The 24667-nt window shown below is 58.9% G+C and overlaps 1 protein-coding gene across 1 annotated transcript in view; it reads right to left on the reverse strand.

Moving 5' to 3' along the window:
• The window catches only part of RAI1 (retinoic acid induced 1), a 76221-nt gene that overhangs the window by 19666 nt on the left and 31888 nt on the right, over positions 1-24667 (reverse strand). Inside the window, 1 exon segment of the mRNA XM_052772731.1 lies at positions 20571-20651. The gene's annotated coding sequence lies outside the window, so the exon portion shown is untranslated.

Genomic DNA, 24667 nt, shown 5'->3' on the forward strand with positions numbered 1-24667 from the left:
ATGGATGAGAGGGGATTCCCCCTCTGCTGCCCCAAACCAAGAGAGGTGCCGCGGTGCAGAGGGCAGGAGCCGCATCGCGATGCTGTCGGAACAACTTGAAGCAGGGAGGACGTGGGGGCTGGAGCTGGGATGCTCGAGCCTCCGACACCCGGAGACATCCCAGCCCTAAACAGCTCCGTGGCTCCTGCCAAGACCCCGAGTGGACACAGGGGCTGCCGGACCCCGGGAAGTGGCTGGGACACGTCCCCCACTGCTGGCACCCTCTGGCCCCTCCAGAACCCCCCGCTCCCCCCCAGGATTGGGGATTCCCAGGGGTCCTGGGCTGAGCTGCCCCGTGATGTCTCAATCAGGGCTTGTGCATCGCCCCATTTACATATGCACAGCCTGGCCGGAGCCGAGTATAATTTCTTTATAAAGCGGCTTTGACACACAGGGTAGCTCGCCTTAATGAGGAGGGTTATTCCACAAAGATCCGTTACTAATGGGCTTGGGGGCAGGCAGCGCCCGTGCACAGATGCCTGCTGCCAAAACCAGTGCCACGATGCGCCCGGCTCTCCCCCAGCCACGGGGTCCCCACCGGATTTACACCCGTGGCTGAGCCGGTGCTGGCGACCTCCGGCTTGGTGAGCTCCCACCTGGGTCCTGGCAAGATCCCGATGTCCCCATGTCTCTGCTGGCTGCCCCTCTGCGATAAAAACCGCTTGCAGGTCCAAAAACACAACAGCACGGCACGTCTTGGCATGGAAACCATTCAACCCTTCCCAAAAAGCAGCTCCAGGAAGGGAGATTGAGGCCAGCGCAGCTCCGGCATCCCCCGGTACCCACGAGGTCCCTGCTCGAAACACCAAACCCCTGGATGTCCCCGACCGTGTGGGCACCCGCTCTCCACCGCGGCCCCGACCGAAGACACCGCTCCCACCAGGCATGGGCTCAGCCGCCGCGGCAGCTGCCAGCGATCAGCCCGTCATTACCAGAACCGCCTTATTAAAAAACATAAAAAGGCTTTAAAACCCAAGACTCCCCCAAGAGCAAGTCCCTCCCAGCAGAACCCCGACAAATTCGGTGCACCGGTTCAGCCCTGCCACTCCCCCCTGCCCACCCACCCCCCCGGGGACCCCCGTTAGCGGCGGGTGCCTCGTTAGCCAGCGCCATGCCGGCGATTGGCTAAAACTCGTTTGCGGCGTCAAGCGGCTCTGCCCCAGACACCTTCTCATACGACCGGAGGCGCAGTACGTCCCAGGGCACTGTCACAATATATTAAGACGCGGCGCTAAAAATAAGCAACAGCAAAAATAAGCAAGGAAATCACAGTCCCTGCCTGCCCCTGCCGGCCTCGCGCAGGCAGAGCCCCCGCCGCCGCACGCGAGCTGGGGAAGCACGGCAGGAAAGAGAGGATTTTGCCGGGTTTTATTAAAACGACGCGTTTTTCCCTTCCTTCCGCCTCCATCTCCAGCCTCACCGGGGAGCGAGCCCTGCGGTGACACACAGGACTTGGTGACAAATCATCCCGGGGGAGGGTGTTTCTCCACACACTGACGGTTTGGGGCTGAAGCGGACCCCTCGCCAACCCCACGCAGCCCAGGATGGGGCTCTGGTCCCCCCCAGGACCGTCCCCAGGGCTGCCATGGGCGCAGCACCACGTGCCCAGCCACAGTTTGCCGTCGAAGGATGGCTGGGTTTTGGCCAGCCCTGTGTTAAATTCAATGCCCAGGCTGGTGCCCCGCGGCCGTCCCTATCCCGGCAGCTCCCCGGCGGGGTACCATATCTGCAAACACCCCATTTTCCCCGCTCGCTGCTACCCAGGCACGTCAGCACCGGTGTGGCACAGCCCATGGGATGGGAGCTGGGAGCATCCTCCCCTCCTGGAGATGCATTTTGCACCAGAGCACCCAGGGAGGGGGGCAGATGCGGACAAGATGCTGCCTGCACCCACCCCGCTGCCTGCACCCATCCTGCTGCCCGCACCCCGTGGGGTACCATCCTCCGTGTCGGGTCCTGTGGGGACATCGGAGGGAGCAGCGGGGACACAGCCCCTGCTGTCTCCAGGAGATGAAAGGGCAGATCCAAGCTCGGGGACGGCTCCGTGCCTTCAGCCGAAGGCGTGCGGCCGCCCTGCTGCCTCGGCTGCGGCTGGAACGAATGCATGCACATACCTCTGCCCCGGCACGGGTGTTTGCTCTTCTCTTCCGCGGCTGTGATTGATTAAAGGATCAGGGACATCTGAGAATGGAGGCAGCAGCGGCAGCAGCAGAAGCAGCTCCCTTTGGACTTGGAGAGCTTCCTTGCCTGCTGCTTGCTGCTGCCGTTGCCTGTCAGGCAGCTTTTAATCAAGGTTTGCTTATATCTGCAAAGGCCTTTCCCAGAGGGATAAAGGGAGGAAAAGAGGGGGGGAGAGTATATTAACATGCCAGCCACCCTCCCTCTCCCTCTCCTTTGTTTATGGAGAGGGTCAGTGCTTGGAAATGGCTGGCAGGGACCAGGAAAGGCGCTTTGGGGGTGCTGGGGGTGCCAGCGGCACGGTGTGGCTCTCGGCAGGTCCGGGTACCGCGGCATGGCCACTGGTAGGAAGGGCATCGCCACCCAGCTGGGATGCGCTCGGCAACGGTAACGGGATGTGGAGGGAGCGGGACCTGGCGGCCAGGACTTGGCGGCTTCTTCCAGGTGGTTCTGGACGCGTGACGCATCCCCACGGGTGCTGCGGTGGGCATGGCAGGGACGCAGGGACCAACCCGGACACCCTCGAATTGGGGTCTCAGCCCGGAGAGACCAACACCATCCGTACACCGAGACCGGCACCATCCGTACACCGGGTGGGGGGAACCCAGGCCCCTCCATCCCTCTCCCAAGCCCACGGAAGGTCGGGGTCTTCCATCTTACAGCAGCACCAGTGCCGCAGCTGGGAGCCCCTGGGTGGCCACGTCACGACATCCCATCTCCCGTCTGCGGCGCGGGCTTGGCCAGCGATACCGGGGCTGCAGAGAAACCAGCACCAGCCCCAAACCTGCCCCGCAGACCCCCAGGGATGGCTTTGCCCTACAACACTGGGATTTTGGCACGGCACGGCCAGGCTGGGAGCAGCCCCGGCAGCACCCGCCACATCACCGTCACCCGCTGCAGCCACCACCGGAGCCCGTGCACACCCGTGAAAGTGGTGCGGGAGGACGGGTGACCCCCAGCCCCACGTCCCCCCATCGAGCGATGTGTCTGCTGCCACTCATGCGCATCACTTAGGCTCTCCATGTTATCTTATTGCTCAGCTAATGACCTGCTAAAAGTATTATGTGAAAAACCGCACTCTTAGCCAGCCATTAAACTGGTTAGGACCAGCGGGTCATGCTTTATTGCTTTAATAACTGAGTTTATGAAAGGTCGTCTCATAACTGATAACATGCATAATTTTTGTAACTTAATTAATGCTGCTAATATACTGGAGTCTCCATCAGTGCTGTTGCAACTGATGTGCAGTTTGCACCCAGAGCGGGGCCGGGTAGCATATCCCGGGCCAGGCTCTGCCCCGTTGTCCTTGCCGAATGGCACCCGTGGTGGGAGCAGGGTTCAAATCCATGTCAAAACCCTGCCTTGCCACTTTTCGGCATTGGAGCATCCCGTTTGGAAATGCTCCAGCTGGGAAGGGGATTGCTGTGAGCGGGCAGAAGGGAACGGGGCCAGACCCCAGCTCCCAACCCGACGAGGCTGTAGAGAAGCAATTTCTTTGCTTCCCCCGTGCCCAGCCCGTGCAGTAGCCAAGGGCGGACGTGGGACCTACAATCAGGGGGAGTTTTGCCCAGGGAAGGACCAAAAACCTCTGCGGGATGGGAGTCGCTCCAGCAATCCCATACATCCCTGCCTGGAGTTAAAACCGAGCAAAGGAGCTTTGCCCTGAGTGGGGATTTGGGGTTATGCCCCAGAAGGGTTTCCCCTGGGAACCCCGGGACTGACCCCGCTCCTCCCAGTGATGCTGCGGGCAGCCGGGCTGGCAGAGGGCAAGCTCCCGGGTGCTGCACATCAATCGTGGCCCCGCAGAGGTAAATGTCATGGAGCCAGCTGCCTTTCTTCCCAGCGCTGTATTTGTTAAGGACAACCTCCTTGACAAGAACACATTTTTCTCATTAAAGGGGGAAAAAAAATAAAGCAGCAGACAACTTCTCCCCACCGGCCCTAGCGCACACCTGGGGGGCTGAGTGTCTGCGGGGGGAGCTGGCAACTGGAGGCATTTTCCAGGCAGCAAAACCGGGCCCTTCCCTTGCAAAAAAAAATGTAAATAGGAGCCCAGGTGCATGCGGTGTGCAAGTCCCTGATATGCTGCCACCAGCAAATCTGGTGAGCTGCGAATCCCCGGCACCGCGCATCCAACGCTGCAAATCCGAGCTGCTCCAGTTGCCTGCTTAGTTTTGCAAATTCTTTCCTGCTGGCTGAGAAAAGCCAATATGTCTGCTGCTCCCGCTCCAGCGCAATAATTGTTCAGCGCTGGTTATCATCCTGCCAGAAAGGCACGAGCTACCGCTGGGGCACTCTGCTTGCTGTAAATGCAGCTAGATGATTTCCTAGCAAATGCAAGTTTTCCAAGGAAGTGGGTGGAATCTGCTTGTCTCTGATTAGACAGCTTGGGTTTTTGTTTTCCTGGTGCTTTAGAGAGAGAGGAAAAAAAAAAAAGAAAAAGAGAGGCATAAAATATGTGGCTTTCCATCCCCTCTGCCCTGAAACACAGGCTTGCACGCATCCTGGCGATGGTCCCCCTGGGACGCGCAGCTTTGCCCACACTCTGAGCAATGATCCTGTGGAATGAGGCTATGATCTTTCATCAATCATTGCCGAGCGCTTCTCCCTCCCGCGCCCGCTTCCCGGGCCGTGCCCGTTGCGAGCGTACGGCCCTGCTGCTCCGCTTTCCCTCCTCGCCTCCAAAAATCAAAGGGTGTAGGGTTGGCCCCTCCAGTGCCCATGAGGTCAAGACCCCGCTCGGGGCCGGGGGGCACAGGGCAGCCCCTCTGCCACCCTCCCGGCTCCGCACGATGGAGGGATGCTTAGGAGGGGATGCGGGATGCCGGGGAGCCCTTCCGCAAGGAGAGGCTTCAGGACCGCTGCTCACGGGTAGGGTGAATCCCGAATCCCGGGGCAGCATCCAGGCTAACAACCGGGATGCTGCGAGGGAGGTGGGATCAGGACAAGGCCTGAGGCTGCAGAGAGGCAGGTCTGCCTCCCCGCCCTTGCCAGGGGAGGAAAAATGACTTGAAATTAAGATTTCCTGATGTTTGGGGGCTTGGAGACCTTGACACCCCCTGTGTCCATCTGGCTCTTCCCCTCTTGCGGCGGCTCGCTCCTGCGTCCCCGTCTATCTGTGAATACCAATTACGGTTTAGGAGAATGTATATCTGAGATGTGCAAATACAAAAGGCAGGAAATAAAAGTCATCTCTTACTGAAGAGGAGAGGTAACCATGACTACCTGGGACCTCATTTAAAACTGTGCCGGCCGCAGGCTAAAAGGCAACGCTTCCTATTGTTACACGCGTTTACGGAAAGCTTTGAAAACCTGTTTCCCCCCCCAAACCAGCTGGGAAGTAAGAATGAAAACGAGAATTGGAGGGGGGGAGGATGTAGAAGATATTTATTGGTGTTTGCGGGCTGGTTTTGCGTCCCCTCTGCATGAAAACAGCCGGTAAGCTGAAACTTCAAATGAGCAACTCGGAGGGAGACGGAGCGCCGGCGGCTGCGGCATCGTGGCTCCGGCGCCACGTGGCAGCCGGCCGGGAGCCCGCGCGGCAAAGGCAGAGCTGCGGCTTGAGCGCTCGGAGAAAGATGCGCCCTCAGAGGCAAGCGAGGAGCAAGTGGACCTGCGAAGGACTCCCGACGCCGCAAGCGCTGCCGGGATGTGCTGGGGACTTGGGGGGAGCTGGGAGGAGATGGTGGCTCTCGGTGCCGGCCCCAACCACACCGCACCGTTGCTGCTCGCCGGCACCCAAGCACGTTTTGCTCGCCGGCACAGCCCGTGGTCTGTGGGATCTCAGGGGTGCCCTGGGCAGCCGGGGTTTGCCGAGCTCTCATGTTCTGTGGCTGCTGTTTGCATGCCGGATCCTGCACCCTGCAGGAGGGATGCTCGGGGGGGTGGGGGATGACTGGGAAGCACCGGCTGCCCAGCCAAACCTCTTTACCAGCCAGGTCCTCAGTGCCAGCGGAGAGCTGGGGGACGCCGGCTCGCTGTCCCCAGCCGCCTGCAAAGACACCCAGTTGCTCCGACACACGTGTAACCGCGACCTGCCCCATCCCCATCAAAGACCGGGAAAGCTGTTCTCCAGCCACCAGCCTAGCAGAGACCTCGCACCGCTCTTGAGCTCGCCGTTACAACAACTGGGCAATTAAATTCCCTGGTTTTTGGTTCGAGAGCCATCCCACCTGCCACGCTAGCAGCGTGCCGCTCACCAAGGTGAAGCTGTTGGGAAGCAAGCCTGTGCCAGTGCTTGCCCTTCCCCGCCAGCCCATGAGTCCCTGAGGTTTTGGGGCTGGCCCCCCTGCATCAACCACAGCCAGCCGCTGCCAGGGAGGGATGTCCCGGCAGGGCCATCGGCAGGAGCTGGTGCTCCTGGAGAGGAGCCAGCGCGGGGCAGAGAGGGGAGCAGCCGCTCCGGCACATCTGGGTCCTTGGGAGGTGCCAGCAGTTCCCAGCTGGGTGATACGAGGTCCCTGCTCCAGCCTTACCCCGTCTGATGCAAACAGCAGGCGATGAAGATTCGCCTCCCTACATGCACGGATTTGCTACCTATGCCCAAAGGAGGGATCAGTGCCAGATGGTGCCGTGCCGTTTCCCCACCAGGATAAAACCATTTCCCCATTGGACTAAAAACCTGCGATGGGAGATGTGATGGGTGGGATGGCGGGAGGACCGGCAGCTCTCGTCTCCGCCGTCGGGCTGCTGGGAATGGGGAACCCCCACCACCTTGCCGGTGTAAAACCGGGCAGAACGGTGCAGGGGGAGGCACAGCAGCGGGGCGCAATCCAGATCCTGCTGCAGCGTGGGGTGCAGCAAGCGGCGCTCCCCTCCGCACCTTGTCCTTCGCACCTTCCCAAATCCCTACCCTATGGGGGGGATCACAAAATGCCTTCCCAGCCTGGAAAGGGCTATGGAAAGGCCCTGCAGTTCTGGGTGTGCCGGAGCCGCCCTGGCACGGCTCACCAGCACGCACAGCCAGCGGGAACCACCTCAGTGCGCCTCGAAACCAGATGCCGCTTTCGCAGGGAGCCGCATTCGGTGCACGGCGCCAAGAGGCACCGCTGCGGTTGCAGCCGAACGCGGCGCTCGCCTTCGTCCCCGCCATCCCCGGGCGCTTGCTGCAAGCTTCCACTGGCAAAGCTCTCCTCTGCCCGCTGCTGGCTCGGCCGTGGCCCCCCGTGCCCCCCTGCCAGCGCACCAGACCCACACCTAGGACCACACAACGGGGCTACAAGCAGGAGCCCAAGCCAGGAATTATGGTCTGTACAAAAGACAATGACAGTGAATCTTGTTACTGGCTTTTCAGCAAACGTAATTCCTTTTTATTAGAAAATTAAAGGGTATGAAAAGCTTTCCAAGGCTGAAGAGCTGAAATGTGCTTTCATAAAATATGCGGCGTCTGATAAAACGGATTTGCTTGTCTGCCTGCCCCGGCCCCCTCCCCCTCCTGGTTATTATTCCTACCAGCAAGGTGATGCCTTTTGCCAAAACACTGATCCCGATGTGGCCGTCTCTCGCCTGCAGAGACCCTTGGGGACCAGCGCTGCTCCTCGGCACCCTGGCCATACGGCTGCAAGGCACCACACAGCTTGCGCCTGTTTGAGGGTTGGTTTTGGGTTTTTTTTTAAGCTAAATAAAACTCTGAGGGGCAGTTTTCCCCTCCAGGGTTGCAGATAAAGGCTGATGACGATGCAAAGCATCACCCCAAACCCAGCTGTGAGGATGCAGCAGTTGCAGGCAGGAGGAGAGGTGAAGCCACGCAATGGCAGACAGAAAGCGATGGATTCCCCCCAGCCATTCCACAAACAGCAACTATTAAAAACCTCCCAGGGAGCCCCCTCCCGAAGAGAAAGCCACGCTACCCTCCCGTGCGCCGGCACTGAGCTGCGTGCGAGAGGTGCTGAGGGCCTGCAACTTGCCAGCATCAAGCAGCGCGCAGCTAAGGTAACGCGAGGAATCTCGTTTTCTTCCCTTTAATCGTTCCCTCTCTCTGGCTCTTTCGTCTTTCCGACGGTCCGAGTCAAGCTTTCAGGTTTGCGAGGTTAAAGGTTTCTCGCTCTCTCCTGCTCGGGCTCGCGGGGCTGGCACAGGCGCGGGGGACCGCGGCACCGTGGAGTGACGCTGGCGGGCAGTGCTGCCTTTCCCACCTTTTGCGGGCAGAACGCCCCTCGCCAGCCCTCCACGGACAAGGACCGCAACGCCGGGGCCCGGCTCGACCCTCCGGGTTTTGTATTTCCATTCCATTGCCGGGGTCAGCTTTGCCTCTGCAAGTCCCTGGGGATGAACGGCAGCGGGACGCATCCGTCCCCGCATGGAGATGGCCACGGCGCAGGGGTGGTGGACGGGGACCTCGCCGTGACCACCGCGCTGGCAGGTGTGGGGCTGGCACCTTCCGACAGTTTGTCACCCTTGTCCTGGCAGAGACTGGGAAGATGAAACAACATCCCCTGGGTGCCACCAGGGAGCTGACGCCTCGGCTGGGAGAGGACCCGGCAGCCCTGGCCACTGTCCCCAAACGACTCCAGCCCTGGCAATGTGACATTGGGGCAGGCGGTGAGGGGACGGCAGCACCGCTGGCACGCACCCGCTGCGGCGTGCGGGGCGAGCTGCTGGACACACGGCCACGGCGCTGGTGGGGACAGGGACAGGCGGCATCCAGCCAGCTCCCTGTCACCGTGCCGGGCACCAGCACCGTCGCCACGGGGAAAAGCAATCCCGGCGGCGACACCGCTTGCGCCACGGGAGCGTGCGTCCCCACGTGCCCCCTCCCTCCCCTCGCAAGCAAGCGTCCCGCGACCCAGCTACGGTGGCTTCTCCTTTCCACTCCAACCGCCCCGGGTGGCCGCGGCCTTCCCGTGCCGCCGGCAGCGCCGTGCGTGTGACGCCTTGCCAGCTATTACCACAGGAAGAGCTGTAACGCTAGAGCAAACCTCCCCGCTCAGCCCTGCTACAAATCAGGGTCAGGCGGCAGCGCTGTTAGACAGAGCCTGCCGCTACGTGCTCCTGCTCCTAATGTCCTCCCCGGCACGCTTAATGGGGACGCGGAGGAGAACGGCGTGGCGAGACGGTGGCTCGGCCCCGCTGCCCATCCGGGGGTTGCTGCCCTCCGATCCGGCTCTCCCGTAGCCGCGCCGGCTCTGAGCCAGGGCCGGCAGTGCTGAGGGTTAATGCCAGGGAGGCACGGCCGGGGATGTTTTCTCCCCTGTGACTGCTCTGGCTTTACCTTTAACATCTGCAAATGTGGTTAAAAGTTTGCCGAGCCTATTTTTAGAGCCTCTCACCACATGCGATTTCTCCATCGTGAGACAGGAAACGCTGATGAGGTTGTTCGCCACGGAGCTGCTTTCTCCTCCCCGGACGGCCTCCGAGTTCCTCCGATCTGCGCGGTGCTGCCACGCCACCGGCCCCCCGGCCCCCACCTCCTGGCGAGGGGACCGCATCCTGCGGCGGCAGCTATGGCAAGCCTGAGAGCCGACGGCGACAAACCGTTGGAGGGTGCTGGCCCCGCACCTGCCAGCGCGGTGGTCACGGCGAGGTCCCCATCCACGGTCCCCGGGCAGCGGCGATCTCCGCACGGGGACGGATGCGTCCTGCTGCCGTTCGGCCCCGGGGATTTGCAGAGACAAAACTGACGCCGGCAATGGAAATACAAAACCCAGAGGGTCGAGCCAGGCCCTGGCGCTGCGGCCCTTGTCCACCAGCTTGCCCTGTGCCTCAGTTTCCCCAAAGCAACAGCGTTTTGCTTCGCTGCCAACCCTGGGGCAGTGCTAAGGGCTCGGCGGCTGCTGCATCTCCTTGACCACGGGACGCATCGATGCATCGGCACCAGGCACGGGGGCTGCCAGCGAACAGACCCCGGCACGGATGCCCACCACCCGTCCCCGTGCCCGCCGCCCCCAGCATGGGTCGCTCAGCGTGTCCCCGCTGTCACGCTTAATACGAAATGCTTTGGAGCCAAAGCAGAGCCCGGCTGCCCCGTCGGGCACTGGCCTTTCTGCCGCCTGTCATAGCCCCGTGCCTGAATCCATGGAGCGGGCTCAACAGCCCGCGAGCGTGGCTGCGGCTGGGCGGCGCGGGTACCTGCTGTTTGAATGTCAACACCTCATTTATACATCTTGATTGGCTCTCATCAGCCATGCTGCGTTACACCTGATTGCTCCGAGCCGACGCGGGGTGCCAGACTGCAGCGCGTAATTTCATTTAATTGGCCCTCCATCCGAAGCAAAACAGAAATAGAGGAATAAAGAAACAATAAAGCATCCTCCCCCCTAAAAAAATTAAAATCTCTGCGTTTTGGGCGTCAGTTTTATTTTGCAACCATGAGCAGGTCGTGCCGCGGGCTGTGGGAATCCCTTCCCAGCGGTGCCGGACCCCGCATGAGCCATGAGATGCTTTGCCACCCCACGGACTCAGCACGCTCGCGCTCCCCCTCGTCCCACGACGAGCCCCGTGTTCGTGTCACGCTCGCCTGTGCTCCTTCTCCCGCCCGCTCTCGCAAACCACTGAGGCTGAAATTTCAATTAAGAAAGAGAAATAATTACCCGCCGCTCCACATTTCCTCTAAAATGGTAGCCAATGCCAGCAAGCCGAGTCACTGCCTCCCGCCGCGTCCTGGCGCTCACCGGCGGGCTGGCGTTCGGCTGACATTTCGAGGATAATGCCGGCCCAGCCGCCGCTTGCCAGTGGCCGCTACCGCAGCCGTGCTGGGAGGTCAGTGCCGCGTGGATGCTTGGAAGAGATGCTTGCTTCCTCGGCGAGCGTGGGGCTGCCACAAGCCCCTGCTGCCCCGGCTTGCCCTTGCCCCAGATCCAAACTCTCTGCCCGACGCTGCCCGCACCCGGCCATGCTCCGGGCTGGGGTGCCAGTCCCCTGCTTTTCTGCCTGGCAGAGGTGATCCGTGATAACAACTTGTCTCGTCTCCTCCCAGCCCCAAGTCGCACGCCGCAGGGAACCGCTACGCTGCCGTCCCCGACAGCCCCCGTGCATGGGGACGGGGCGCACGGGAGGGCAGGAGCAAGAGGATGGGCAGCACCGGGGCAGGCAGCAGCCTCGACCGCGCTGGCGGCACTGCCGGTGCACAGAGCAGCACCGGGGAAAGGCGAGTGGATGCTCACAGCCCACCTTTGGGACGCGTCCCCAGCTTGGGGATATCAGCCGTGCGGCTGTATCAGTGTCCCCCACGGTGCTGCTCCGAGCAGATGTCCCGACCCAGCGCTTGCCGGGGCACCCCAGGCCTGCCCACAGCCCCCGGGAACGGCTCTGCTTTTATTCACCCCGATGATGTCCCAGAAACCACATTTCTTGCATTGTTTTATTTTAGCACAGCCAGAAATAAAAGGGGAACAAACCCCATCGGGGCTGGAAAGGGCACAAACCCCGATCGGAGGATCCTGTGGTATCCCACAACTGCTCCTGCAGCTTCTCCTCATCAGCCAGCCTGTCCCAGCTCCAGCTCAAGCCCCGTTGGGGTGGCACGACCCTGTCACAGATCCCCACGGTCCGTCCCGGGCCAGCGCAGCCAGAGGTGTGAGATGCAAACCCCAGGAGAAGGCAGAGACGGACGCTGACCTGGGCACAGAAGGCTCCGCCATCATGAGGATGAGGGTGAAGATGAAGAAAGGAGGAGCATGATGCAGAGGGCTGCCCTTGGGTTTCATGCACCTTGCAGGGCTGCGGTTCCCACCCGCTCACAACGTCCCAGGCTTGAGCCCCTCCTGCTTCAGCCAAAACCTCCACTGGGCACCAAACCAGCAAGAAGGACCGACCGGCTTGTGCCGAGCTCGGCTCGGGGAGATGCTACGTTCAGGCAGTGGGGGCTGAGATGGAGCTCCAGGAGCAAGAAGGGGGCAATAGCGAGACCCGCTGGGGAAATGGGTGCTCCCTGCACCCCGAAAGATGCAAGTACGCTGCTGCCCAGCGATGCTGCGGTAATTGGCTTGTGCCACCGTGTGTTACAGGAGCTGTACCTTGCGTGAATAGTAATTATGCTCCTACAGCCCTGGCTGTCCAGGGAGCTCCATGGGTGCTGCAAGGATGCACGCTGCTGCAGAACAAGCTGGTGTGGGCGATGTGATGTGTTCCCCCCAAACCGGACCCTCTGTAATTAATGGGGACGGCATCTTATTTTGTCTGGATGTTTTCCCGTTCCTCTTCCCATAAGCCAGAGGGCCAGGGGGGTCGCAGTAAAGGCTGCAAGTCCCATGACTCCGTCGGCAGGAGATGCGGGAGCCCCAGGCAGCGATCACAAGAACAGGGAAAGCAGCAACCTCAGGTTGCAGATTAGCTTCATTTTATAGCCAGGGAGGCAGAAACCTCCCGTGGTTCAACATCTCACTGGAGACCACACAGGGAGCCTGGGGAAAGCCAGGGAGAGGTCGCAGGTCTCTGCAGGGCAAGAGCATCCTCTCCCCGGGGAGCTCGCTCGCTCGCAGACAGCGGCACCACAGAGCTCCCCCGACCCATCGCTGCACCCCAAACTTCACGCAGGGCCACATGCTGCACCCCTTCCCCCTATGACCCCAAACACCCACCCCTGCAATACTGGCGGGGGCTGCAGAAACCAGTTTGGCGAAGACAGGCTCTTTAACCAAGTTTAAATGCACTTCCCTTGACTCAGTTCCCAGTTCAGCGTAGAGGAGACCCAACTTGGCCGGCAGCCACGGCGCTCAGCTATGCACGTCCCTACCAAGAGACACATTCCTCAGCACTGCAGCTAAGTGCAGCACAGCCTTTGAGGCCTTCACCCCTCCTTCAATGATAATTTATGCCCTCTGACCCAACTCCCCCTTTTAAATCAGGCTGATCAATAGAGAAATCAGACAATCCTTTTAAGAAACTATCTCATCTGATCCTTCCAGCTAATGATCTCTGCTCTTCTTACAGCTGTTTGCAGATATGTAGCCCAGGCTGCTGGGGAAAGCAGGAGGAAGAAGAGCCACCGGGCCAAATTTCCCCTTCCCCAGTCCAAGCAGAAGCAGCGGCATCGCTGCCGATTTGCACAGGAGCAAAACAGGCGATGCCAACCCCCGTCTTTCAGAAAAACAGGACTTCCATTGGCAGGCTGCTGGCTCTGCCGGCAACGCCACACACCGGCGCTTGCTAGTGAGCATCATGCTGCAGGGAATCACTGGCTCCGAAAATCTGCTCCCTCATCCATCTCACCACCAAACGTGCCCTTCTCCCAGCCTGGGAGCCCTCCGAGGATATTCTCCTTCATCCTCGCTCTTCCTGCAGGCTCCAACCTCCCGGCATGGCTTTGCATCGCCTCCCCTGCAAAGAAAACCCAGCAACACAAAGCAACAGCCCCGAATCTGGTTCCTGGCCGAGCCGCAGTCGCCCGCACCCTGTGCCATGCACAACCATGGCACCACAGCTCCCGGCTCCTCTGTGCATGGCGGGGAAGCGGTGAGCACTGGGCATCTCCATCGCCTGGCCAGGAAAGCCTTGCCCCTCGTGGGGACCCTCACTTTCTCATGGCACCAAAAGCTCACGGGTACAGCCACCTTCTGCCGACGGAGGAGCTAAACCAGATCGGTGGAAGAGGGAGCGATGTCCAGCACGGCACCTCCGTGGGGAAGAGAACAGTACGCCAAATGTCCACTGCAGAGCCTCCAGAAGGGCTTTATTGACGATGGCTGCATTTCTGTTTAACTGGCAAAGGAACAGGGTTAACCAGCGAAGAGGGAAGCATTGGAGAACCCTTTAAGTCTTCAAAATAAATCAGCTCCTGGAACAAACGCGCTCAGTAGCCAAATGTCTCCTTCTCCTTTGTGTGCGCTGGGCTTTTGACATTTATTATGCTGCCCAAGAACCACCCAGAGGAAGGATGCTTTTCTTGCATCTAAGGGCCATTTCTCACCCTGGCACACTCAGATGGGGATTTATCCCCTGCCCAGGCAGGGTCTGGCCCCCAGCACCCCCTCCCCACAGGGACCTCACCCTGCAAACCACCCAGGAGGCAGAATGGGACCGTGCCCCAGGGATGCTCAGCACCCTCCCCGTGCCCACTGGGAGCTGGGGAGCGGGGTCCGAGCCCAAGGCACCTCCAAGGTCCCCCCCCCACATATCCCCTCCCACCCGGCCCTTGCTCCGAAGCTAGAGAGCAGATGCAAAAGCCAAAGGGTCTGAAGGGCTGCCGCAGCGCAGCATGGTGCAGGTCCTGCCACAGCAGTCACAGTGAATTACAAGGTATTAGAGCCCCGTGCCGCCGCGCCTCTCGCGCAGCAGCAGTCACGGTGAAGGACATGCTATGATAGGACTAGAGTCTGCTCCGGAGAATCCAGTTGCCGGCCTGGTGAAAGGCGGTGGTATGAACAGGCCAGCCTTGTTCTATAGATCATATAGCGACAGGCATGGTGAAGGACACGCTATTACAGGACGAGGCGGTGCGGGGGGTTTACCCAGCGACAGCCAAGCTGAAGGACGCGGCGTTTGGGGGGGGACAGCCGTGCCTCCCTGGATCAGTGAGTGCCCACGCCTCTGTGAGCCAGCAGCCGTGAATGTTTTTAATTAGTCTTTCTCACTTTATCGAGCATCTAATTTTCATTTACGTGCTGGCCATCTCCACCTGAGAACGTGGCCAGCGCCGCTCCTTTCCAGCACCGCTCCTGTATCCCCTCCCGGCACAAGCCGGATGGGACCCAGCGGAGCCAGAGGTCTGTCCCCGGCACAGGGGACCCATCCGGTGACCGACCTGCCCCGCAGCTCCTCTGCACGCCCCACGCGATGTCGAGGACCATAACGGAGCTGGGCAGAGCCTCCCTGATGCTCAGCGTTCCTCCCCGTTGGAGCACAAGCACTGAGCGCCAATTTTAGTGGCTGCCATAAATGCAGCAGGAGCGGTGTCCCCTGGTGAGGCATTGAGCGGTGACTAAGAGCGGAGATGACAATAAAGCAGAGGAAGCAAGGTCTGACTGCAAAGCAGCAAACCAACCCCCTGAATCCAGCTCAAAGGCACTGACTGACGATGCTCTCCCAAACCAGCGTGGAGCCCGAGCCCTGCATGGGCATGAGCCGAGCCAGCGACGGGGAGCTGGGCTCGCTTGGGCTAGGGCTGAGCTCGGTCCTGGCACAGGCTCAGTTTGGGTGGAAATCCCATAATTGGGAGGGGAGAAAGGATTGCCCGCATCAGGACGCTGGGACGGAGTTCAAGCCTCTTAGCAAAGCAAACTGGGAGACTTCTGTACAGCCCCTACATATAAATCTACCCCTTTAAAATGTTCTCGGTGGTAAATGCGGTAGAGATCATGCACGACTTGACAGATCGAGGCGTATTTATGGTGCTTTGGCACAAGGGATACAACCAGTTGGGATTTTTGCTCGGCTCTACCACTTGGGCATAGTGCAGCCACAACAAACCCATTTGAATACCTCTTGTTTCAACCAAGGCAGAGATCCAGGCTATTCCCCGCGGAGCAAGCGCCAGACCTTGGGCCAAATTAATCTCCGATGGATCTCCATCAACTTCATGGAGTTACAACCACAATTTGGCCCATGCGTGGCATGTAAATCTGTTCATTTTTCTTCCAAATCGTCCAAATACCGCAGCATTTGTTAGCGCAGGAGAGGGACGCATCCTCCGGGAGAGATCTCTTTGGATACCGCGCCAGCCCTTCCTTTTTTTATTTCCTTTGCTGCCTGGGATAAAAGGCGAGCGAGACGGCCTGTAGTATGTGTCTGAGCTGTTTGGGAAAGAAACAGGAATTTCCTCCTGCCATTCCCAGTCTTTTGATAGGCAGGTGGGATGCGAGCAGGAATAACTCAATCAAGACAGAGCAATTTTTAATTAATTTGTGGATCCCTTCGCCGGCTGATTGCCTTGGAGACAAAAGGGAAGCCTCTCCTTTAACACTTGTGTGTGCCTGGTACTCTGAGCCTCCCCTTTTCACCGGCGCATCTTTGGTCTTGAAAGCTGCACAAAAGGGAGAATTCCTTGATCTTTTGCCTCGGCTTTTGCTAAGACGGAGACACACACGAGGGGGAGCTGGGTTGGGGTTTGGGGGTATTTCTTTTATATTTTTTGGAGAACATGAGAGCCCAAAATGCACACAGAGCAGGGTGAGGAAGGAAAAAAAAAGAAGGAATGGGGAAACCCCCCCCCCCTCAAACCTAAGAAAGCAGAGCGTTTTCCGTCGACACCTTCTGCCCAGCCCGCTCCATCCCCAAGGGGAGGGAGTTGAAAGGTTCAAGCTACATCAAGTGGTGAGTAATGCAGCGGGAGGCTCCAGCTCAGGGCCGGGCTCTCGCCCTCCGCAATCGCTCCCTGCCCCGTGCCCGATGCTGCGCGGGGCACAGCCGAGCTCTCGCCCTCCCCTACTCCCCCCCTTGCCAGCGACAGTGGGGATGCGGGAACTTCCTAGGCAGTGACTGACACTACAATTATCGATTGCCGGCTGCAAAGGCTTGCTCTCGCCTCCCCCCCTCTTCTCACTTGTTTTCTTCTGTGCAGCAGAGTGCCAGCCTTCAGAGACTGCTGCTGTAAAAGGCTCAGATTGACGGGGTGTCAAGATACCCGCTGCCCCTGGCTTTTAACGTTCCCTTGCAGGGGAGAGCGGGAAGAGCCCCTGCACCAGCAAAGGGAGCTCGGCTAGCTCCAAAAGAAAGGGAGGAATGAAAAGCCTTCCTCTCTCCTCTGTCGAGGAGATGCTCTTGAACCACAAGCAGCTTTTTCAGTCTCAGCTTGGCTGCATGCATCTCGGAAATCTCAAGATGCTGGGAAGGAGGAGAGGCGGCGTGCCAGCCGGCCCCCGCCAGCGGCTTCGTCCTGCCCAAAATCAAGGCACCCAAGAAAAACACCACCCTCCCCACCAGGTCTCCGTGGGGTGGCACAGACATGTGACCACATCCCCATCGGATTTGGCCGTGGCCATTTCGGAGGCAGGGAGGGCAAGAGGCATCCTGGCCAAAGGAGGTCACCCGGCAAAGGCTGCAGAAGGACCGGGACTCCCCAGCCCGGGTACATCCTCTGCTGCTCGGCACCGACGGCACGGGGGGACCAGACCAGAGGGTTTTCCTAGCGAAGACCGGCAAAACAGGAGCTCCGGGTGCCCCCCTGGGTCCTCCCGCAAAGGCTGCGATGCTACCTCGGGAGACCACCCTGCCTGATGGCCCTGGGAGCCAGGGCTCCTGGGTCCTCCATGAGCCCCATCCCCAGCTCAGCCAGCCACCCCCAGCAAGTGCCATCGCTGCCACAAAATGGGGATGGCAACCTGCCCGCGGTGGTGTTTGCAAAGCCTGGCGGCATCTTGGGACCACAGCTAAGTGTTACGCGCTGGAGCCAGAGGCCTGAAATTAAAGCCGGCTCCACGACCGTCGGTGTCGACACCTGGTGATGGGAGGAGAGGGATCGATGATGGAGAGTCTGTTGCTCCTGATGCATTGCTGTCAGGGTCAATACACAATTCTCGGGGAGATCAGATGTCCAGGTTAACTGCTTTGCCTCTGCACTAAGCCGATGGGCTGGTGGAGCTCTGTCCTGCTCACACAATCTCTTCCCCAGCCAGATTCAGCCCCAAAGCCACCAAACGCCACCGAGAGCATCCCCAGGGCTCGTGGCTCTTGCTTTCATCCATGTAGAGCTCAAGCGTAGCTGCGAAAGGTGTCCAGGGCTGGGAAAGGGACATGCGGGCAATAAGGACCTGCCCTCCAGGAGCTTTCAGCTGCACCAAACCAGCCCGCTGCCACACGCAGCATCGCCGTGGGACCACATGGGGACGTGGGGCTTGGGGACAGCCACCACCTCCCCATGGTCACAGAGACACCGGCCACCCAAGGGGGCCTGGGAGGGGGAGTGGGGGTGACGAGATCCCTGTGGGGTCCCCCTGCCCATCCCCATCCCAAATTGCTGGGCAACGGAAAATGCAGAAGAGGGGGAAACCTCACCTCTCCTGCCCGGCACAGGTCCTGCCGGCTTGGTGGCCGTGTCCCACTCCGCAGCCTGGGTGGGCAGAGGATCCATGTGGCTTTGGCACGACGCCTGTCCCTTTCAGGTGACGCTCCAGCTGCAGAGAGCCACCCCAGACCCCTGTGGGCCACGAGAGCCATGACGGCAGGGCTGCGTTGTGCCCTCTGCACCAAGCAGGCTTGCGGCACCCCACAGCACCCCACGGCACCCCACAGCCACGTGGGGTTCCCCACTATTGCAGCAAGCCCAGGCAGGAGGCTCAAGCCCTGCCATGCACCCTCACCACGAGCCATCCCCGAGTGCCACGCCGGGCAGGATCCGTCCCACAGCCCAGGGGGTCCTGCGAGGACGAGAGGCACCCGCAGCCAGACTGCAGCATCTCATCCCACCGGCTCCTGGGGGGGTTCGGCCACCCATCTCCTCCTCAAGCACGACACAGCCAGCAGCAGCCACCCAGCCTACCTGGGGGAACCCGGCATGGCCCCCCCCCCAGAGGGGACCAGGGGGTCTTACCTGCCGGCAACCCACGGAGCCAGTTTGGGGGGACACACAACATCGCACCCTGACCCCAGCGCAGACAGACTTGCGCCAGCCCCCCGCAAAAACCCAAGAAAACAGAGCGCGGCATGAATAACAAAAGCAGCGATCAGTAAAGACTCTCCCAAGAGGCTGCAAGTTCTTCAATTAGAGCTCTCATTATAGGAACGAGAAACTCCACGCCGTCTTCTGTACGGATAACACTTTTTTCCCCCTCTCTTTTAAAGAATAAAGGGAGGGAGGGAGAGGAAGGCTGCATCTCTAATGCAACAGACAGGTCTGCTGAGATTCACTTTGGCTCTTATTTTGACTTTCATCTAAAAGAGCTGCCCTGGGAATCCATTAAGTCCAATTTAAATCGGCTCTCCGCCCTCACGGCTTCTCCCCGCCTTCGCGTCCCCCCCCCAGCTCCCTTCTCCCCCCTCCCTTGGTAGCAAACAAACACAAAAGCAAGGCCAGGCAGGGCAGGCAGCGAAGGGCAGGCAGCGAAGGGCAGCACCAGCGCGGTTTCGGAGCCCTTCCCTGGGGGATCACAGCCCTCCCCGGGGCAGTTGCTCGATCTTTATTTCCGCCCAAATAAACACAATCCGGCCACGTTTAGATACCGCCTCGGTATCACCCACCTCGGCGGCGCTTTTGGGGGGCCGATGGGGTTTCGGGACCCCCGCACATCTCCCCACTCCACGCACAGGCGTATTTTCCTCCGATTTTATTATTTTCGAATACAATTAGCTCCATTAACGCCACGGCCGGCAAAGTTGGATGGGATATAATCGCATACTTCACTCCAGGGTTTTGGGTTTTTTTCCCCAGCCAGTTTCCCCACCCCAAGATCATTCCTCTGCCTTTGGGAATCGCCCCCCCCCCCCCGCAGCCCCGCAGCCGGGCGAGGGACGGACCCCTCGCCTTTCATCTCACCACACTCATTCAAGCTCCGCTTCTGTCGTATAAGCAGTTTTCCAGCTCTTCCCCCCCCCCCGTAACACACCCGCTCTGCATTGCATCCTATTCATATGTTTTCAATCATCGCCGTTTCGTTATTTAAAACAAAAGCACAGGCCCCCCCCCGGCAGCAGGCTCCGAGCCCCCTCACCAGGCTCCTCGGTTATTCCCTGGTTTGTTTGTTTATTAATGTCAACGGAGGATTTTGGGGCAAAATTTGCTGTGGGAGAAAGGGAGCGGGAGGTGAAAGTCCCACCGAGGGGCTTTCCAAAGGCACAACCAGATGTGCAAACCCTGCAATTCCTTGGGTTATCTGCTAGATCCATTTTTTCCTGCCCCGCCAGCCACCGAATAAAAGAAAGAAAATCCATCAAGTCAGCGTTCTCACGTGCAGACAACGGCAAGGATAGCCAGGCGCCCGACCGCGGCACCGCCGCAACTTTTATAAGTATTAAACCACGCACATCGATAACTCCTAAATTAAATAAGCCTCCCCTGGAAGATTTCCCTCTGCAGAGCCTTTCACAGCCCCGTGCCCGTTATTATTTTAACTTTGGAAAAGTAGGAGTCAGGACAAGCAAAATGAATCCATCCCTTACACACACAAATATTCCAAGTCTCAGCTGTATCTTTGTTCAGACACCCATCAATCGGCAAGTCAGGAGGATTTTTGGACCGGTTGCAAATTTCTTTATTACTTCCAGAAAAGCAAAACAACCCCCCCCCTCCTCCGCCGCTGCTGCAAATAGGACACACGGACACAGACACACACGTACGTACACCCCCCCCGCCCCAAACTCCGCGATGCCGGCGCCGTGCATCCATTCAATTGCAGCGGCACACGAGTTGCACAGGAGAAAAATAAATCCGGAAAAAGCTCCGTCTGCACCCCCCCCCTTCCAATTCTGCTGCGGCTTCAGTAAAAAAAAAGACAGAAAAAAAGGAAAAAAAAAAAAAAGCACAAAGATGTAGCTTGCAACAATACCTGCGATGGTCCTCGCTCTCTCCTCTCTCTCCTGCTGGCTCGCTCTCCTCCTCTTCCAGAGCACAGTAGCCAGATTAGATCCTTAGAAAAAAAAATGTGAGAAATAGCACAATTCTCCCTTTTTTTTTTTTTTTTTTTTTTGCTTCCCTTCTCAGCAGCCCTTCTGAGCTCCTTCACTAACCATTATTCATAGACCACTAGGGGATATAAGGTAATTAGAAACGGCCCTATAGCATCCAGCCTGAAAATGTAATGCCAGCGGTAGGAGTGGTGGAGGGCTCTGGCTGCGGGCGGCTCCGGCAGAAAGTGCTCGGTGGAGCTGGGGACGAGGTGAGAAGTGGGGTGGAGGAGAGGGCGAGCGGCAGCGGGTGCTGGCGGCTCTCCCTGAAGAGACCAGGGTGGCCAGGGACGCCGAGGGGCAGCGGCACCGGTTTGGTTTGGGGATGGTTGGGGTTATTTTGGGGTTGGGGTATTTTTATTTTTTTTGGGGGGGGGGGGATTTTTTTTTTTTTTTTTTTCCGGAGTGGGCTCGCCGTGCCCGTGTGAGCCGTGCTGGGGCTGCGTGTGTGTGTGTGCGCGCGTGTGTGTGTGTTTGTGCCAGGAATAGCAATCAGCAGAGGCAGCACACAGAGCGCAAAAATGCCATCATGCAGGGTCAACAGAAAGCTGCAGACATTTTTTTTTTTTTTTTTTTTTTTTGTAGGCTTAATCCTCTGGAGCGGGGGAGAGGGAAAAGGAGGAGGCTGCTGCCTTCTTTATAGTTTTGATTTTTTTCCTCTTCCAGCCTCGTAGGATCAGATTAACCCCCCCTCCCCTCCACGCACACACAGACACACACACACGCCAGCCCCAGCGATCCCAGCCCTCCACCAGCGCTGCACCGGGGAGATGCTGGAGTCGGCGTGGGGATGCGGGTCTCGTCGCCGCGATGAGCTGGGTGGGATGAGCTAGGTGGGCTCGGGCGGCAGTGGGGAAGGAAAGCAAGAGGGAGGCAGCGCGGGGGGTTGGAGGCAAATGAACAAATCACACCTGCAGCTTTCTGCGCGCCGTAGCCAGCTGCAGCCCAGGCAGGGACCGGCAGGAAAAATACAGGCGCGTGGGCTCCCAGCGTCGTGCATCTGCGGGGATTTAGGTGCACAGTGAGCTGACGGTAGCTCATCGCTGGAAGCGATTGCTTTTGGGGGGTTTATTTTAGGAAGGGGGGGAAAGGGAGACGGTAACAAAGAGCAATCCTTCCCCACACACTGCTTTTTCCAAGGAGTAAATAAAATCCAGCGCAGAGGCGAGGAGGGAGGGCTTTGGTGGCCCTGGCACACTGGGATGCCCGCATCCTGCCGCCAGTGGTGCCCGCATGGGCTGGCCGGGGTCGCTGCCGTGCAGCTCCGTGCGCACCGGCTCCTGCCTGAAGGGTGCAAATGCCCAGCCCTGCCTCCTCCCACGACTCCGCTCTGAGCCTCTCTTTAATTGAACTAAAGCTGTTCACCTTGATAACGCAGCACGGCAGCAAGTTTCCGAGCCGTACGCGGGGGGCTGGAGAGCTATTTGATCCACTTCCAAGGTGCTGCCTTTCAATTCAACCCCTTGCTCTTGAAGGATGGATAACCAGGCCCTCTCTTTTCCCTATTAATTACTCGAGATAGCAGGCATCAACCTGCAAAACAGACCAAACCTTGTAAGGGGACCCAGCATTGCCAGAGCAGACCGCTTGCTCTCATCTCCCCCATCCCCTTTCTCCTCATCCTCATCCCCACCCCCAGCCCCGTCCCAGCCCCATCCTGGCTGTTTATAGCTAATACACCACAGCACGCTCCCAGCCACCTCTGACTTCACACGTGCCTCTCCGCAGGACGGTAAACCGAGCCGGGACCTCATGGCTCCCCCAGGACTCAGTGTTTATCCCCCATAACCACCGATCCCCCCTGCCCTTCACAGGGAAGAGCTCCTCCACCATTTGGCACCACGGGCTGTGACTGCCGCCCTAGTAAAGCCAAGGTGGGACATACCCAATGGGCATCACCCCCAGCTTCTCCGCTGGGACTGAGAGAATACTAAAGGATTTGTTATTTTTACACTACAATCCCATAAATTCAGCAATTTGGTCCATCCGGGTTGTTTCCTGGCTCTGGTATGTTTGAAATCCCCAACTCCAGGAGTCCTGTGATTTCAGGAGAACCTCAGCCCTGCTCTCCTTAAACCCTGACCTTGCTGCGGCAAGGAGAAAGGTTGAAACCACTAGCCCCGAGAGCCTCATATGCAAATTAAATCACCACCAAACGCTTTGTTTTTTAAACGCTGTGATTTTTCAGGCAGCTTCATAGTTCTGTGACTCTGATTTACGGGTTCACAAAGGCTGATTTCATGACTTCTCAGCACTTCTGAGGTGCCGGAACCCACGTCATCTCCATTTGCGTGACATGGCCGTGTCTGTCTCAGCCCAGCTGCTGGCTGGGTGGGAGACCATCGCCTATCGCAGCAACTAACTTTACTCGTTAAAGCCTCTGAGCTCACAGAAGATGCTGCTGCGCGGTTGCGCGGATGGGAAAGTTTCCACCCTCTTGACAAAATCCGTCTCCAGAGCATTCCTGTGCATGGCACACAGCCCCCCACCATGGGTGTGGATACGGCCCCGTGTCCCTTGCATTCACCAGCTGCCTCTGCGGAGCAGATCTCACCCTGAGCTACTGCAAACCCAGCACAACCGGCATCAAAAAGCCTGTTCCCATCTTCCCTGCCACGAGAGCAGGGCTCACCTTGCTGATCAAAGTCGGAGGCTTCCCTGGAAGTAACCCCCCCCACCTCCTGCCCCGGGGAGGGGGCTAAAAAATAATGACTCATTGCAATGTCATTTCTGGAGCTGCTAAAACAAAGGCGCTCCGGCTTCCTTAGTGTCTCGCCACTGCGACCTACAAAGATAAGGCATCCTCCTCAGTGCTGAGAAAAATGAGCTTTTCGCCAACAGCCTCTCCTTCCGCTGGCCCGGGGTCCCTGGGACCTCCCCAGTGCCTATGTGGGATGCTCTGAGCCAGCTCTTTCTCATTCCTCTTCCTCTCATCCCTCTTTCTGGCTGATTTTCCCCAGCCCCACTCCCGATGATCCCAACGGATTGCTCTCGTCCCCTGGTCCGGGTGACACCTCTCACCCAGTGCTGCACACCCTGTGTTTGTGGCTCCTTACAGGCAGGGAGCAGGCAGCCCTGCCCCAACTCGCATCAAGCTCCGTGCACCAGCTCCGAGCAGATCCGATGGATTTTCATTTCCTAACTTTGCCCTTTGGGCTATTTCTAACGAGCTTCCTCGTGCTTAAAAAAAAATAAATCCTTCATCTTGCAGCGTGGTGTCGGAGCAGCAACGCTCGGGACGATTGTGCCTGCGAGGAGGCTCGAAATTAATTACATCGCAGTCACTTTAGGTAGGGGGGCCATTGCACTGACCTCCTCAGACCGGCTCCCGCCTGGGACCCAGCAAACAGCCAGAAACCCCCTCGCAGAGCAAACAGGCTTTTTTTTGGCCTTGAAAAATGTATTTGCCTGGTGCGATGTTTGGCCAGTGCAGCGTGGCCCTGGGCGAGGAGCCACCGATGTCCTCCCGCGACCCCGTCCCCTCGCTGCACCCCACGTCCCCAGCCCCAAGCCCACCGTGTAGCCTCTGCCCGCAGCACCGCGTCCATCTACCCTCCTGGACTCGTTCCTCCCATCGAGAGAGAGGAACCGGTCCTAGGCGCCTTCGTTTCTGCTAATCAGATGTTTTAATGAGTTTCTCAGAGCCCGGCATATCACCACTTCACGCCACCACCCCCTCCGAGGCCAGCCCCGCTCCCGCGGCGTGCCAAGGCCCCCATCGTCTCGAAGGCTTTCCTTGGTGGGAGAGCAGCGATTATTTCTCTCAAAAGGTCTCTTATAATGGAAACCATCTCTCCATCCCTCCTTGGTCTCCTCCTGCCGTGACCCAGGCTCCGTCGAGAGGAGCTCTGCTCCGAGGCAGTGCCGTGTTTCCATGGAAAGAGTGAATAGCAGAGTCTTCCCAGCGGTTTATTAGAATTCCTTTTACTTCGATGGAGAGTTTTAGAGCAAAGTAAAAAGGCTTTAATGTGGGGCTAAT

The sequence above is a fragment of the Harpia harpyja genome, chromosome 21 (assembly GCF_026419915.1).
Source record: "Harpia harpyja isolate bHarHar1 chromosome 21, bHarHar1 primary haplotype, whole genome shotgun sequence".
NCBI lineage: Eukaryota > Metazoa > Chordata > Aves > Accipitriformes > Accipitridae > Harpia > Harpia harpyja.